Source organism: Mauremys mutica, chromosome 5, assembly GCF_020497125.1.
Source record: "Mauremys mutica isolate MM-2020 ecotype Southern chromosome 5, ASM2049712v1, whole genome shotgun sequence".
Lineage (NCBI taxonomy): Eukaryota > Metazoa > Chordata > Testudines > Geoemydidae > Mauremys > Mauremys mutica.
The window spans coordinates 125,383,510-125,400,193 of NC_059076.1; the positions used below are offsets into that span (position 1 = coordinate 125,383,510).

Below are 16,684 nucleotides of genomic sequence, written 5' to 3' on the forward strand. Positions count from 1 at the left end.
TTTATCCCGAAAAATAAGGTTTAGCAACACAGATTTCAGCAGCATGAATTTAAAAGTACAATACATAATTCTAAAAAATAACTTGGATACCTTTTAACATTCACAATACTGGGAATGAATGAACCACCTCATTGAAAAAAAATCTTGTAATTTCATAGTTAGCAAAATTTAAATAAATACCACAATAAAAAATTAGGTGAATATTAGTGGAAAAAAAACAAGTGATGGCGTTCATAGATTCCACTGCAGTAATGAGAAGTATTCAGAAATAGTTTGGCAGATATAATAATTATTATATGTGCTGCAATAATTTAGAGTTAAGATTTTCCCAGACCTCTTTACATATTTTAGAATATATTCTATATTTTCTTCTATTCTATATTCTAATTACTTTGTTTAAATCTAATCAAGTATGAAGAAGCCCAAGTGTGGTAGGTATCTTTAGGATACAAAAATGTTTGCGTTTTAAGCATACTGGCTCGGATTTGATCATATACTCTTGGAAAGTAAGGTAGCCTAGAGAAATCTGTTTTAACAAAAATGGAAAAGCAGATACTAAATTTAAAAGCTTAAAAATATTAAATGGGATACTAAAGTGAAATCAATATGTGGTTTAAAATCATGCAAGTCTTCTGGTCTACAGATCTGGAGAACTGACTCATAACCACATTCAGATCTCGACTCCGAGTACCATGCGTCCTCCCAAATCCCAGCTATCACTGGTCTGAGGAGGCATCCCTCAAAAGCACCACACAATAGGAGAAATCCAAAGGCTAGGCCCCTAAAACCACATTCTCAATCAGTAAAATCATTAAATGGAGAAGGCAACAACAACCCTAATCTTCTGCTGATGAATACAAGATCAGCCACCAATAAAACCAGCACCATTCATTATTTTATTTTTAATAAAGCACCCAGCCTTGCTTACATCACTAAGATTTGGTTCAATGTTACTTCTAACCCTATCGTAATACATCCAACCCCATAGCATATACCAGTGTTTCTCAAGCAAGGGTTTGCGGCCCCAAAGGGGCCATGAGCTGGTTTCAAGGCCCCATGGCTGAAACCTAGAGCCCCGAGCCCCAGTGCTCTCGCGGGGCTGAAAGCTCCAAGCCCTGGCGCCACCCATGGGGCTAAAGCTCTGAGTCCTCCAACCTGTGGGGCTAAAGCTGGGAGCCTCGAGAGGCAGAAGCTCCTGTGCCCCTAACACCGCAGGGCTAACGCCCCAAGCCCTCCTCCCTGCTCAGTGAGGGAATTCCAGAGCCCTGAGTGCCCCACCCCCACCCATGGCTGAAGTTGGGAGCACCAAATCCCCTGCTCCAGCAGCTGAAGCCCAGGCCACCTTCCCGCCCCTCAATGGGCCCTGGAGTTTTTATAGCATGTGCAAAAAGGATTGAGAACACCTGCTCTATACATCCCAGGACAAAGACAAACACCTGGGGGGGAAGGGAGGCAGTAGCAGTCTTGTTCCCCAAGCATCTCAGTTGCAGAAGACATCCCTCTCAAGACAAAAATATTTATCCCACCCAAGACAAAAATATTTGAGTGCATCTATGAAGAGAAGGACAAGACACACTTAGTACTCTTAGTGGTATACACATGTCCATATACAAACCTTCTCAATTTCCTGGAAGAACTCATAATGACTGCCCAATAGTACTGGAATCTCCCTAATTCCTTGTCCTGTTACTTCAATCTCCATATATAGAATGCAAGTTATACAATAGTACTTGATCTAATGGCCTACATGAAAACCATGGGATTGTCCTGGAAGTTTCTGCACCTACACATGCAACTGGACATACATTTAAACCAATCTTCAGCCCAGGAGTAGATATGGGAGACGTTGCCAACATAGCACTTTCCTGGTCTGACCACCACCTCATCTAGGCAAAATCAGAGTCTTCCTTCCTACTCATTAGCATAGTGAACAACCCAACCTTGCCCATTCCCAGAGACTCTCCAGGTTTTCAACTTAACCTAAGAGAACAAGCCACACAAATACAAGGACAAAGTGTCAATGAGTTAGCTCAGCAGTCCAATCACATGATGTCCATTACTACTGATACCAGCCCACACCCCCTGAGATAATTATGGTTCACAAGATGAAGTGCACAAGCAGAAAGAGTGCCAGTGGTGCAAATCACATTCTGAATCCATTTGCCAGCAGCACAAATCTCTCCTACAGGAATGCACCACTGCAATAAAGGATACAAAACAAGTATCCTATTCCTCCACAATCAACCCAGCAGAGTCACATCCAGTAGAGCTATTCCGTGTTGTGAACCAGCTCTTATCAACCCAAACTGCATAGCTCAGACACCAGACCCAAGCATGGGCTGCTGTTGAGAGCTGTCAGCATACTTCATTATGAGATCAACTGAACATGTATGGTGACAATCAGTAACAAGAATTCCACCTGAGATCCGAGTATTATCCACCAAATCACCCTAACTGAGTTTGGCCTCACCACACATTTCAAATCTCAAACACCCGGGAAAGTTTTAGAGCCACAGTTTGTGAATGAGATCCATGCCCCTCCTTCCTTTCTAGTAAAAACTAGCTTAGAATAACTATGCCCACTACCAATTGAAATAGTCAATGCCTTCCCTTCAGAGAAGCCCACCTATCAAACTCCTTGAAAAACACAATAAGTGGCCCAATATTCAAGCAGCCATCACTTCACCTTGCAGTTTACTCCACAATAATTGAGGACCAATTTCACAAAGCAGAAAATAATTATGAGCTAATTCAGCCAGGAAGAAGAATTTAATAAAAAAACTTGAGTGATAATTGGGAATCATGAAAGAACATCTTACTTGTTGCACAAAAAGCCACAATCCCACTAGGCTGTGCTGGTTAAAAAAAATGAACCTGATTTAGAGCGGAAGCAAAGGCAGCTATAAAAAATAAGATACAAGACATGGAAGAAAGGGGAAGTTGATAGTAATCAATATAATTGTGAAGTTAGGAATTGCAGAAAACTGACAAGGAAGCAAAGGGATACAAGGAGAAATTAATGGCCAGCAAAGTTAAGGACAAGGAGTTTTTTAAAAATATATTAGGAACAAAAAGAATGGCATTGATCCATTACTAGATGGAAATGGTAGTATTATCAATAGTAATGTAAAAAAGACAAATATTTCTGGTTTGTATTTGGGGAAAAACATAATATAGCCTCATCATAAGGTGACGAGAACACACTTTTGATCCACTGTTACCTCTGGAACATGTTAAACAGAAACTACTAAAATTGGACATTTTTAATCACCTGGTCCAGATAACTTGCATTCAAGGGTTTTAAAAGAGCTGGCTGAGTAGCTCACTGGATCATTAATGTTGATTTTCAGTAAGTCTTGGAGCACTGGGGAAGATCCAGAAGACTGAAAGAAAGCTAATGTTGTGTCAATTTTTCAAAAGGGTTAATGAGATGACCTGGATAATTATAAGCTTGTGAGCCTGACATTGATGCTGGACAAGATTGATGCTGGAATGCTGAACAAGATTGATGCTGGAATGGCTGATACAGGACTCTATTAATAAAATAATTAAAGGAGGGTAATGGAGATAATCAACATAGGTTTATGGATATTATTAGATCCTGTCAAATTAACTAGATTTTTTAAAATCAAGTTACAGGTTTGGTTGATAAGATAATTGTGTTCTGTAAGTCATCTGACTTGGTACCACATATTTTGATTAAAAAACTAGAACGATATAAAATTAACAAGGCACACAAATGAATTATAAATTTGCTAACTGATAGATCTCAAAATATAATTGTAAACAGGGAATCATCATCAAGTGCATGTGTGTCCAGTAGGATCCCGAAGGGATTGGTTTTAACCATATGCTTTTTCACATTTTGATCGCTGACCTGAAAGAAACTGATAAAAAGTTTGCAGATAAAAAAAAAAATTAGGGAAGTGGTAAATAATGAAGAGGACAGGTCACTGATACAAAGCAATCTGGATTGCTTGATAAACTATGCACAAGCAAATAAAATCTGTTTTAATACTGTTAAATGGAAACGTATACATCTAGGAACAAAGAATGTAGACCATATATATAGAATGGGGGACTATCGTGGGAAGCAGTTACTCAGAGATTTGGGAGCGGTGCTGCAGTCAGCTGAACATGAGCTTCCAATGTGATGCTGTGCCCAGAAGAGCTACTGCAAGCCTGGGATACATAATCAGGGAAAACTTCAGTAGGAGTAGAGAAGTTATTTCACCTCTGTATTTGGTACTTGCAGCGATGTCCTGGCGCCTGTCCTGCCCTCACCACGAGAGCTAAGAATTCTGGCTTAGAGTCTGGTGGGACAAGGTCCAAAAAATTGGACATTGTACCCCATGATTTAAAGTTATATCGGCTAAGGATCACCTACTGGTTTTCAGTCTGAAGCTGGAGCCCTCCAGTGAAGTATATCTTCTTCCTAAAGAGATCCAGCTTCTTTGCGTCCTTAGCTTGAGGGGTAGGTCCTTGCCTCTCCCTCTCATTGACAACCGCAACAACCGAGTATGGCAGGGGGTGGGTGAACAAATAGTCGCAGCCTTTGGAGGGCATGAAGTACTTTCTCTCGACTCCTTTAGTTGTGGGAGCCAGAGAGGCTGGCATTTGCCAGAGTTTTTGCGTTCTCCTGAATGGTTTTAATCAGGGGAAAGGCCACCCTGGTGGGTCCTGCTGGGGATAAAATGTCCACTATTGGGTCTGACACCTCAGTGTCCTCTTCTATCTGTATGCCGAGGTTCTGAGCAACCCGCCTCAGGAGTTTAAGGTGGGCTCTGCTGTCAGGAGGAGGAGGCCCCGAAAATGCTCCTGCCACCGCCTCATCTGGAGACGATGATGATGAGGAACCCCAAACTAGGGAAGGCCCCTCCTGCCCATCCGGTTCCTCAAAATGCTTCGGCTCCACCCCCAAATCAGAGTCCGCATCTGTGCTGACCACGGTACCGATTGTTGCGCTGGCTGCAGTGCCTTCCACAGCACTGATCGTAGCCGCGGTGCCAGACAGGGTGCCTGGTGCGATGCCAGCTCTGTTGTTAGTGCCAGGCATGGTACGATTGTGGTGCTAGCGGCAGTAGCAGCGGCCGACACTCAAGAGAGATCCCTGGCACTGGACGCAGTCCTTCTCTCAGAAGCAACCAAAAAGGAGCATGCCGAGGCGGACCCCTGTGACTGATGGTAAGCCCACGGGGTCCAGAAGGGCCACTGAGTCTGCATCTGAGCTGGTACTTCCATTGTGGTGGTCATGGTACCAGGGGGAAGGTTTGAGTCATCCCCGCAATCTGGGAGTGCCAGCAGCTATGGTGCTGGCTTCCATGGAGCACATACGAGTCTGTGTCCGATTCAGACTCCAAGGAGTCTGCGTAGAGAGACCATAGCGGCGTTGTGCCCGTTGATGCTAGGGCAATGGAGATCATTGCAAAGTCATGGCCGCCTTGCCCCTGGACTGCACAGGTAGCCTCTGTGTTGTCTGGGGCCTTGGGGCCGGTGCAGTGCCTCTGTGATCAGGAGAGTGAGGACCCGTCGGAGTTATCAGGGTGAAGGCCACCTCATAAGTCTCAGGTGTGGAAGGGAGTTCAAAATCAACCACCTGAGTCTCCTTCGGTGGCACAAGATTTAATGATCCCTCCCATGGGCCTAGAGTTAACGGTGATGGCTGTTAAGCAGGAGGGTAGGTGTGGTCTTCCACCGGTCACCCTCTCTTGGGTGGTTCCTGTTCCCTTGCTCGGGAGGGGGAGCATCCCCTGTCCCCCTGTCCATCTTCCTGAGCTTCTTCCTTGGGACAGGAAACTGTGATCAGTGCAGTGACTGTTACCGTGCCGTGGAGATCAGTGCTGAGGAGTGCCGGTGCCAAGGGTCTCTGACCCCAGAGTCCTTCCACAGCACCTCCTGGATCAAAGCTGGCACACTGTGCACGAATGCTGAGGAGCCCAGTGCAGTCTCCATGGGGCTCAACTCGGACTGAGGGCGCAGCGCTGCTTCCATTAGCAGTAACTTTAACCTGTGGTCCTCCTCTTTCTTCATGCAGGGACAAAAACTCCTACAGATCTTTCACCTGTCCATTTGGAGGGACTCCTCCAAGCACTTTAGACAAGCTGAGTATGGGTCGCCCTTGGGCACAGGCTTTTAGCAAACCTCACACAGCTTAAACCCTTGGGAACGAGGCATGCCCCAGGCCTGGGAAACAGGGGAGGGAAAAACACCCCCCAGTACCCTGACCTCAAAATATTTAACTAACTACAAACAACTTCTTAAACTATTTACAAAAATACTATGCTAGAGGAGTGCTCATGAAAACGAGACAAAACCCTCCAACAACCATCACTGGCAGTAAGAAGGAACTGGGGAGGCAGCAGGTTGACAGGGCCCTACATATGGCGCCATGAAGGTGCGACTCCAAGGGCTCCAGAGCCAATCCGACAGCTGCTGCTAGGGGAAAAACCTTCTGACGACTGTGCACGCAGCACGCGCACACCTAATTGGAATCGATATGAGCAAGCACTCGAAGAAAAACTTTTCAGACTTTATGAATTTAATAGTCTTAGACCCAAAATAGGTCTCCACTCTCCATCTTTTATTGGTACAAAGTACTTTGACTAGAACTCCTTTCATCTGTGAGGAGCTGGGACTGGCTCTGTCGCTCCTAATTGAAGGAGAAATTCTATTTCCGCTCTCAGAAAAGGCTCGTGAGAGGCATCCATAAACAGGGACAAGGAAGGGAGCGATGTAAAGTGGATGGTGTATCCAAGTGTTAGGACCTCTATGACCCACTTGTCTGCAGTGATCTGCCTCCAAGCATGATGGAAATGGGAAAGGATGTCACTAAAAGGGGTGAGGTGGGCAAAGGGTTGCAGCTGCTGAACTAGAGAGAGAATCTGAACCCTCCACGACCCATCAAAAAAAGACGGTTACTCACCTTTGTAACTGTTGTTCTTCGAGATGTGTTGCTCATATCCATTCCAGTTAGGTGTGCGCGCTAAGGTTAAGGTCCCAGGACGGGGTGGGGCGGCGGACCTGTGGGTATAGACGCTCCAAGCCCTTGAGGAACCTAGAAACCATAGGGTGCGAGAATACGGAGCAGCCACTCTCCCCTGGGTGGAAGGTAGAGATTGCCGCCAAGTGCACTCTCAAAGATGACAGTGCTAGGCCCTGTTGTTGAATAGACCAAAGGTAGTCCAAGATGGTGGGAATGGAAACCTCGGTTGGGAGAACGTGCCGTGCTTCGCACCAGCACGTGAAATGCTTCCACTTGGCCAAATGTGTTGCTCTAGTGGAAGGCTTCCTGCTACCCAGGAGCATTTGCTGCACTGGGGCGGAGCAACGCAACTCGGACTGGGTCAACCACTCAGGAGCCATGCCATGAGATGGAGGGACCGTAGGTCTGGGTGATGCAGTTTGCCGTGGTCCTGAGTTATCAGGTCCAGGTGAAGAGGAAGGGGGATAGGGTCCGCTATGGACATGTCCAGCAACATGGTGTACCAGTGTTGCCGAGGCCACGCTGGAGCGATCATGATCAAGCGGGCTCTGTCCCTGCGTACTTTGAGCAGGACCCTGTGGACAAGCGGAAATGGTGGAAATGCGTATAACAGGTGCGTCGTCCACGGTATAAGGAAGGTGTCTGCTATGGAGCCCGGTGAGAGGCCTTGGAAGGAGCAGAACATCTGGCATTTCCTGTTCACGCAGGACGTGAATAGGTCTACCCGGGGAAAGCCCCACTTTCAGAAGATGGAAAGAATAATGTCCGGGCGAAGCGACCACTCGTGAGCGAGGAAGGATCTGCTGAGGCAATCCGCCAGCGTGTTCCGAACCCCGGGGAGAAATGACGCTACAAGGTCTATGGAGTGGGCTATACAGAAGTCCCAGAGCCATATGGCCTCCTGACAAAGTGGAGAGGACCTTGTCCCGCCCTGCTTGTTTATGTAGTACATGGCTGTTGTGTTGTCGGTGAATATTGACACACAACGGCCCTGCAAATGCTGTTGGAATGCCTGGCAAGCAAGGCGGACTGCTCTCAGTTCCCGGACATTTATGTGCAAGGCCAGTTCGTGAAGTGACCAAAGGCCTCGACTGCATAGATGTCCGAGGTGAGCACCCCAACCGAGGGATGATGCGTCCGTCGTCAGGGATACCGAGGGCTGGGGCGGATGGAACGGCAGCCCTGTACACACGCGGGAGGGTGTCAGCCACCATTTGAGGGAGTCTAAGACGCTCGGGGGAATGGTGACTATCATGTCTATGGCATCCCTGTGTGGACGGTACACTGAGAGGAGCCACGATTGGAGGGGACGGAGACGTAGCCTGGCGTATTTCGTCATAAACGTGCAGGCCGCCATGTGACCCAGGAGAGCCAGGCAAGTGCGAGCCGTAGTCAACGGAGCCGTTTGCAGACTCTGAATGACGGCCACCATCACTTGAAAGCGGGGCAGCGGTAAGCAGGCTCTGGCGAAGTTTGAGTCCAGGGTGGCGCCAATGAAGTCTATCCTCAGAGTGGGAATCAGAGTGGATTTTTCCGCATTGATCAGTAGGCCTAGGCATAGGAAGAGGTCCTTGACAATACGGACGTGATGGGTCACCTGCTCCTCGGAGGACCCCTGGATAAGCCAATCGTCCAGATACGGAAACACGTGTATCCGACAGCGGCGGAGGTGGGCGGCGACTACAGCCAGGCACTTCGTGAATACCCTTGGAGCTGTAGAGAGTCCAAAGGGGAGGACCGCGAACTGGAAATGTTGGCGGTTGACTACGAACCGGAGGAACCTCCTGTGAGGCGGGTAGATGGCTATGTGAAAATAGGCATCTTGCATGTCGAGGGCGGCTTACCAGTCTCCGGGATCCAGGGATGGGATGATAGTCCCTAAGGATACCATGCGGAACTTCAATTTTATCATGAATGTGTTGAGTTTCCGCAGGTCTAGGATAGGCCTGAGGCCCCCCTTTGCCTTGGGGATTAGGAAGTAGCGGGAGTAAAAACCCTTGCCCCATTCGTGTACTGGTACCTCCTCTATGGCTCCTTTGGCAAGGAGCGTCCGAACCTCCCGAAGGAGGAATTGCTCGTGAGAGGGGTCCCTGAAGAGGGATGAGGAGGGTGGGTGGAAGGGGGGGTGTGTGAAATAAATTGGAGGTGGTATCCAAATTCCAGCGTGCGTAAGACCCAGCGATCCAACGTTAGCTGGGACCACGCAGGGAGGAAAAAGGAGAGACGGTTGGAGAATGGTGGGAACGGATCCTTTAACGAAACTGGTACAACGCCCTTGGGCGCACCTTCAAAAGGAAGGTTTCAGCTCTGCAGGGGGCTTGGAGGGACCTCGGTTTTGGCCCCCTTGGTTGCCCGACTGCCGTCGGCGACCAGTCCTGCCCCGTCCTCTGGGAAGGTCTTGCCTTTGCCTGGTCTGAGGGTACGGGCGGTGTGGTGGCGGGCGGAAGGGCCTGCGCTGTGTTACTGGCGTGTGCATGCCCAACGAGCGCATAATGACCCTGTTGTCCTTTAGGCTTTGTAGCCTAGGGTCAGTTTTGTCCGAAAAGAGGCCTTGCCCTTCAAAGGGGAGGTCCTGAATGGTGTATTGGAGCTCCGGGGGGAGGCCTGAGACCTGCAATCACGATAGACGTCGCATCGTGACCCCTGAGGCCAGCGTCCTGGCCGCTGAGTCCGCTGCGTCTAGAGAAGCCTGAAGGGAAGTTCTCACCACTTTCTTCCCCTCGTCTAAGATGGCGGCAAACTCCTGACGGGAGTCCTGTGGGAGCAACTCCTTAAATTTGTCTGCTGCCGCCCATGTGTTATAATTATAGCGGTTAAGGAGGGCTTGCGGGTTAGCCACTCGGAGCTGGAGCGCCCCTGCTGAATAGACTTTGCGCCCCAGCAAGTCCATGCGTCTTTAGATTTTGGGGCTGGAGCCTGCTGACCATGGCGCTCCCTCTCGTTAACCGACTGGACAACGAGGGAGCAAGGTGGAGGGTGGACATACAAGTAGTCATAGCCCTTAGAGGGCACCATATATTTGCATTCCACGCCTCGTGCAGCAGGTGGGATGGAGGCCGGAGACTGCCAGATCGCGTTGGCATTGGCCTGGATCGTCCTGATGAAAGGAAGAGCCACTCTCGTGGGGGCATCTGACGACAGAATGTCCACTACTGGGTCCTCCACCTCCGGGACCTCCTCAACCTGCAAGTTCATATTTTGTGCCACACGCCTGAGGAGGTCCTGATGGGCAGGTAGGTCGATTGGGGGAGGACCGACAGACGAGGTTCCGGCTACCGCCTCATCCGGGGAAGAAGACGAGGAGAGACCCAGAACAAGCGGGTCAGCCGAGGGCTCGTCCTGGTGGGTGGGTTATGCCTCCGTGGGGGGTTGGGAGTCCTCAGGTGGAGCCGACACTTCCTCTGGAGAGGGTGGAGGACGGCTCATCGTCGCCTCCAGCACCCGGTGCTCTGAGGTGGCAGAGCACGACAGACCTGGGGGTGCACCTTGGGCCTGATGGTATTATGCCCAAGGTGTCCAGAAACCCCACTGTTGAGGTCCATGATCCTGAGCCCGGGGCTCGTGGAACAGAGCAGCAGGCACATCAGCGTCCTGGGCATAGGAGCTACCCGCCTGCGAGGACACGGACGGGTGTCTGGACGGCCGGGGGGGGGGGGGCGCGAGCGATGATATGAGGCCCTCTCCCCTGTTGGTGATCTCCTCGGTGCTGGGGATCGGTGCCTGGAGTCGTACTGGTGCTGAGAGTGAGACCGGGACCTGCGACCGGCCCTGTGCCGGGAGGTCAACCTGGATCTCGACGGTCTCCGGCGGGAACAGCTGCAAGAGTCTCGGTGCCGGAATCGGTGCCGAGAGCTGGAACGGTACCGAGATGGCGATCCATGCCACGAGTACGACCGGTACCGGTACGGCGATCGGTGCCGGGACTGCGAGCGGCGTCGGGATCGTGAACGGCCATAAGAAGGCGAACAGCGCTGGGACCTGGATCGGGATCTGTGCCGGGCCACTGAGGCAACTGACGGGGGCGTCATCATTGACGGTTTTCCTCTCGAAGGTACTGCCCGCACCGGCGGTGCCGGGGGCTGAGGCAGGGCCGACTCCGTCATTGCGATAAGGTCCCTTGCAGCCGAGAACGTCTCAGGCGTAGACGGGACCGTCAGCTCAACCACAGGCGGGGAGCTCTCCGGTACCGGACTCGACGGCCCTCTCGGGACCGGAGTCAACAGTACCCCAGCCGTCGGTGCCGCAGCAGGTGTAGGTGCCGGGCGGTCCGAACGGGGCTGAGCCTGCGTCGCCGAAGGCAGAGAAGAAGCTGAAGACTTCGACCGCTTCTGCTTCGGCGAGAGGGATCGGTGCCGATCATGACCTTGTGCCAGAGAAGGCCGGTGCCGCAGTGTCTTGGCAGTGACGGCACGTTCCGGTGCCGGAGGAGCGCTGCTGGAAGAGCATTCGGCGTTCGGTGCTGAGGACGGAGGGTTCAAAGCGGCCTCCATGAGGAGAGTCTTTAAACGAAAGTCTCTCTCCTTCTTTGTTCTCGGCTTAAATGACTTGCAAATCCGACACTTATTTGATACGTGCGATTCCCCGAGGCACCTCAGACACGAATTGTGGGGATCGCTTGTGGGCATCGGCTTTTTACAGGCCGAGCACAGCTTGAACCCTGGTGAACTGGGCATAGGCCCCGGCACCGGGTGCGGGGAAGGGCTAACGCCCAAACCCTGTTAACTATTTCTAAACTATCTAAGAACTATTTATACTAATTATACTATATATCTAAAACAACTATATACAAGAAGATATGAAGAACAAGGAGAAGCTAGGGAAGTGGAGGACAGCTAAGCCGCGCTCCACTGTTCCAATGACCGACACGGGCGGTAAGAAGGAACTGAGGAGCAGTCGGGTCAGCAGGGGTATATATCCGGCGCCATAGTGGCACCTCTCTAGGGGGCGACCCAGCCGACCCACCGGGAGTTGCTAGGGTAAAAATCTTCCGACGAACGTGCACGCACGGCGCGCACACCTAACTGGAATGGATATGAGCAAGCACTCGAAGAACTACTGTTTTGATGATGATGACTGGGTACATGTGGAAGGAGGGTGAGAAACCCTCTCTCTCTGGAACTTTTATCTCTTCCTGGTGGGACTCAGTGGATCTGTAAAATCCAAAGAACTGAGCCAGGTGAAATCTCCAGGCTGATTGTGACTGCTATACCCAGAGATCTTAACATGGCCCTGGAGTCTTTCAGTGAAGCATGTGAAGAGATTTGTTCATAATTTCTGCAAAAAGCTTTCGATCAAAGTGGATGTCATCAGTGGTATTCTGAAGCTCCCTCAGGAATCTTGAGAGTTGGAGCCATACCTTCTTATGCATAACCACGACCGTAGAGACGGACTTGGCAGTGGTGTCTGTAGCAACTACAGACACTTAAAGAGACATCCTGACTAATAACTGACCCTCCAAAATGATAGCCTGAAATTGTTCCTTCTGTTCCTGTGGAAGACCATGAATTTATTATAGTTTGTGAAACTGTATTTGGCCATAAACACCAATAGTTTGAGATCCAAAATTGAAAGGTTGTGGAAGAACAGGACTTCTGTCCAAAGAGGTCTGTATGCTTTTGGTCCTTGTCATAAGGGGCACACTTGGAGTAGTGTTGATTACCCTGTTCATTCACTGAACCACTAACAGAGATTTAAGTAGGGGGTGGGAGAATAAAAATTTGAAGTCTTTGGAGGGGACATAATATTTTGTATGCGTCTGTTTGCAAGTTGATAGAACAGTAACAGGCGTTTGCCAAACTGTCTTTCCTGGGTCCAGGAGTACTTCATTAATGCATAGCACAAATCTAATGGGTGTTCCTGACTGCAAAATGTCAAGCAATTTGTGTTGCAAATCCTTGGCTTCTTCAAGGGGTATTTGAAGAGAGAGTGTCAGCCACCTGCTTTATAAGATCCTGAAACTTACACAGATTATTGACCATGGATTCTGGTGGAGGCATGACTGCCTCATCTGGAGATGATGAAGAAACAGGAGTATGAGGTGGCTTCATGTGCCTATGCTCTACTGTTATTCAAACATCTCCTTTTGTTGCAGAACTGGTTGGGGAGGAAATGGCTAAACATCTAACCTCATGTGTCAGAGCCAGTGATCTGGTAAACTGCGGTCAGTATGCAGCCCAGGGATCCCAGTATAGCCATTGAGGGCCCAGGTGGGAGACATGTGGCATCCAGGATTGGTCCCACCACCCTTGGTGTCAAGCATCAGGGTCTCTCCTATGGGAGTCAAAGAATGGGTTCCTGTATGGATATGTAGGAGAATCCTCCACGGAGATGGATGAGACTGAAGAAAGGTCTTCCCCTTCTCCAGTATCCTCCAATGGAAGGTAGCCACCAGCAGAAGAGAATGGAGAGTCTGACAATACCGAAGGGTGATGGTAGATTGGACACTGGGGTCTCAGTACCAAAAGGCGTTCAGTACTCATGAACTGTGGAGATTCTGTTCATCTACCACTGATAAGTTGAGTATCTGAATTCCTGCAGCACTGAGTGAAGGATCGGTAACGACATAGTAGCGTGCTTGGCAATGGAAGCAGACAGTACTGTAGATTTTGAGCATACTGAAGTAGAAGCAACAGTATCTGATGCTTCAGTTTGCATAGTACTGAGGGTCCTGACTAGGGAGGTACTGATGACTGAGCCATGCTTGATGTTACCAGTATGGATGACTGCTTATCCTTGCCCTTCTTGTCCCTCTTAGACAGAATGGGGGGAAATGGAGGATCCCCAACAGGGCCAGCATGATGGATCCAGTGGACGTTGCACCGGGCCTCAGGGTGTATGGAACTAGTGGCTCCTCTGCAGTTGGAAACGAGGATATTGCCACAAATGTAGACCGCCTCTTCAGGTACTTGTAGAGGCAGTAAAGGATGGGCAGACCCTGTGTTTCTTCCAAATCCTCTGAGCACGGAAACTCAGACCCTGGTTCCATTGGCAGTACCGTCGGAACTGGTGGGAAGTGTGTGGACCACTGGAGGATGTGGTGAAGGCTGTCTTGACTGTGGTATGTCTTGGGTGGAAGATCTGATCTCCCCAGAGGTGGATGGGAGTAGAAGGCATGGAGATCACAGGGCATACAGTTTGTGTGGCTCTGGCACTTTCACAGCCTCCCTGGTGTTAATGGCACCCTTTCTGTAGCCAGAGGGTGGACTTCCCCAGAGCCAACAGGTCCCATACCTTACTGGAAACCAACACTGATGATGTGCATAGCTTGGTACCTGACACCAGCAGATACGCCGGTACGTGCATTTTTTTGTCATGTTTGTGTTTCTTGAAGTGCGCTGCTACCCCATGGCTGGAACTCATGGAAGGTGAGTCTCCCTTCTTCGGTTTAGAGGAAGACTTAATGTCATGCTTATGTGAATTCTTCCTTACCTCTTGACTAGGCCCCGGCATGGGGTTCATAATGGTGGTATCACTGGAGCTGGACTGTATCTTCATAGCCAGATACACACTCCTGGCTATCTCAGGCAGATGTATGGGCAGGGTTTCCTGGCCTGGGTCTGACTGAGGTCTCATGGCGACTTTCATGAAGTGCTTCTTGAGGTGGAGGGCCTGGCCTTCTTGGGTATGACTTGGAAAGGACTGGAAGACTCTGCACCAGGATGAAATATGGGCTTTGCCCAAGCAGTAGAACCAGCACTGATGTTCATCACTGATCAACAAGGAACACTGGCAGAAGGTGCAGATTTTAAAGCCTGGGATCTTTGGCATAGTCCAGTACCCATGCATGGTGCGGGGTGGAGGGTTTAAAAGTAAACAGATTCGCCCTAAAAGTCCCAAATCAACTCTAAATAACTACTAAAATGAGTAAAAACTATGTAAAAACAGCTATATATTACAAAAAAATAACTATACATATAGGTACCTACCAAATTCATGGTCCATTTTGTCAATGTTATGGTCATAGGATTTTAAAAATAGTCAATTTCATGGTTTCATATGTTTACATCTGAAATTTCAGTGTTGTAACTGTGAGGGTCCTGACCCAAAAGGGAGTTGTGGAGTTGGTCGGAAAGATGTTGTAGGGGGTGGTCATGGGATTGCTGCCCTTATGTGCTACCTTTGAAGCTGGGCTCTGAAGGCAGTACAGCCAGAGCACTTCCTGAAGCCAGGGAAGGTACCTGGAGGTGGCTCTGATCTCCCCCTGAGAGCAGCCATGCAGGGGAAGAGGAAGTCCCATTCCTCTCCAGCCCCTACTCGGACTAGTACTTGACCCCCAGTGCATGGTAGGAAGCCCCAGATGGATGCCCCAGCCCTGTCCCTCCTCTTCCCCTACAATAGTTAGATTTCACAGTCTGTGATGCATTTTTCATGGCTATGAATTTGGTAGGGCCCTATATATACACACACACTATATTCTTTTAAAGGTGCATCATACACAGAAGGATACTAATAGTGCTGACCCAGACCATGTGATGGTGAGAAGGAACTGGATATGTGGTCGGTACACCCTGCCCTTTGTCACCTCAGACGAAACCATGAGGCAAAGCAAGGGCGCATGCGTGGACTAACAGACACTACTTCTTTCAAATTCTCCAGCTTCGGACACATGGTGTGCATACGTAAACCCTCAGTTGAATACAATTGGGACCATCACTCCAAGAAGAACTGCTTTATTTGAAAGGGGGCTTTTGTTTTTAATAGGTTTCTGACTGAAAGAGCATTCAAAGAGTAGTAATTCAGATGCTCCTAACTGAAGACTATTTCACCCCATTATTAAAAGCTTCCAAAACCCAACTGGCTTTCTGTAAATGTAGAAATGGTTGTAATATTGGAGTATAATGGATTTCAAAACCATTTGGTTGCTAAGATATTCTAGGCAGACTTCGTAGCAACATCTAGAGAATTAAGGTTGCGCAACAATTTCCTTTACAAATCAGTTTTCAGTTACTTATAACTTTGCTGAACTTTAACTGTCTGGTCAAATTTTCTCATGCTCATTCAGGATGGTTTTTTAAGTATCAGCAAACTAAGTTGTTTCCAAAAGAGAGGGTAAGGGAAAAATAAGTAAATTTTCCCAGTGTTAATTTTTTCCTTACTGTTTCCTTGGAGAGCTCTAGTGCCTTCATGTTTTGGAACAGGAACTAGAAATCTGACCTGGGGAATAATTCTGAAGTCAGAGGAGTGCTTTTGTTATCCTGGTGAAAAATTTAACCAGATTTGTTCAAGTTATAAACTTCAGGGGGATGATAAAAAAAATCATAATTTACACATACTAAGTAGAACTTTTGCTTGCCGCTAAAATCTCTGAAGATTTCACTGTACAGAGCATGCTGCCATCTCCTCAGAGCTTCCTATAGACCCACTGCCATGGCATTCCCTAAACTGCTCTACATGGTATACAAACAAAGCAACAGCTGCTAAATATCTTTTGGTCTATGGTAAGGTGGGCTCTGCTGGGAAACAGAAGATCAGGAGCTGTAGTCTCCGCTCTTCCACTGACTTGCTATTAACTTCATTCACCTTACAGCCTATATTATTGGGCAAGCCCGCATACCCTAACCTTAAGAGGAAGGAAAGTAACATGTCTCCCTGCCATTTTACAGAGGTTGCACAAGGGGATTTCTAGCACAGCTGGAAATAGAAATCAGGGGTCTAATATGGCAGACCCAAGTCTCATCCCCTCATCAGAATGAATGTGCCAAA

The 16,684-nt window shown here is 48.9% G+C and overlaps 1 protein-coding gene across 5 annotated transcripts in view; it reads right to left on the bottom strand.

Moving 5' to 3' along the window:
- The window catches only part of NSD2 (nuclear receptor binding SET domain protein 2), a 175,762-nt gene that overhangs the window by 84,576 nt on the left and 74,502 nt on the right, over positions 1-16,684 (bottom strand). The window lies entirely within an intron of this gene.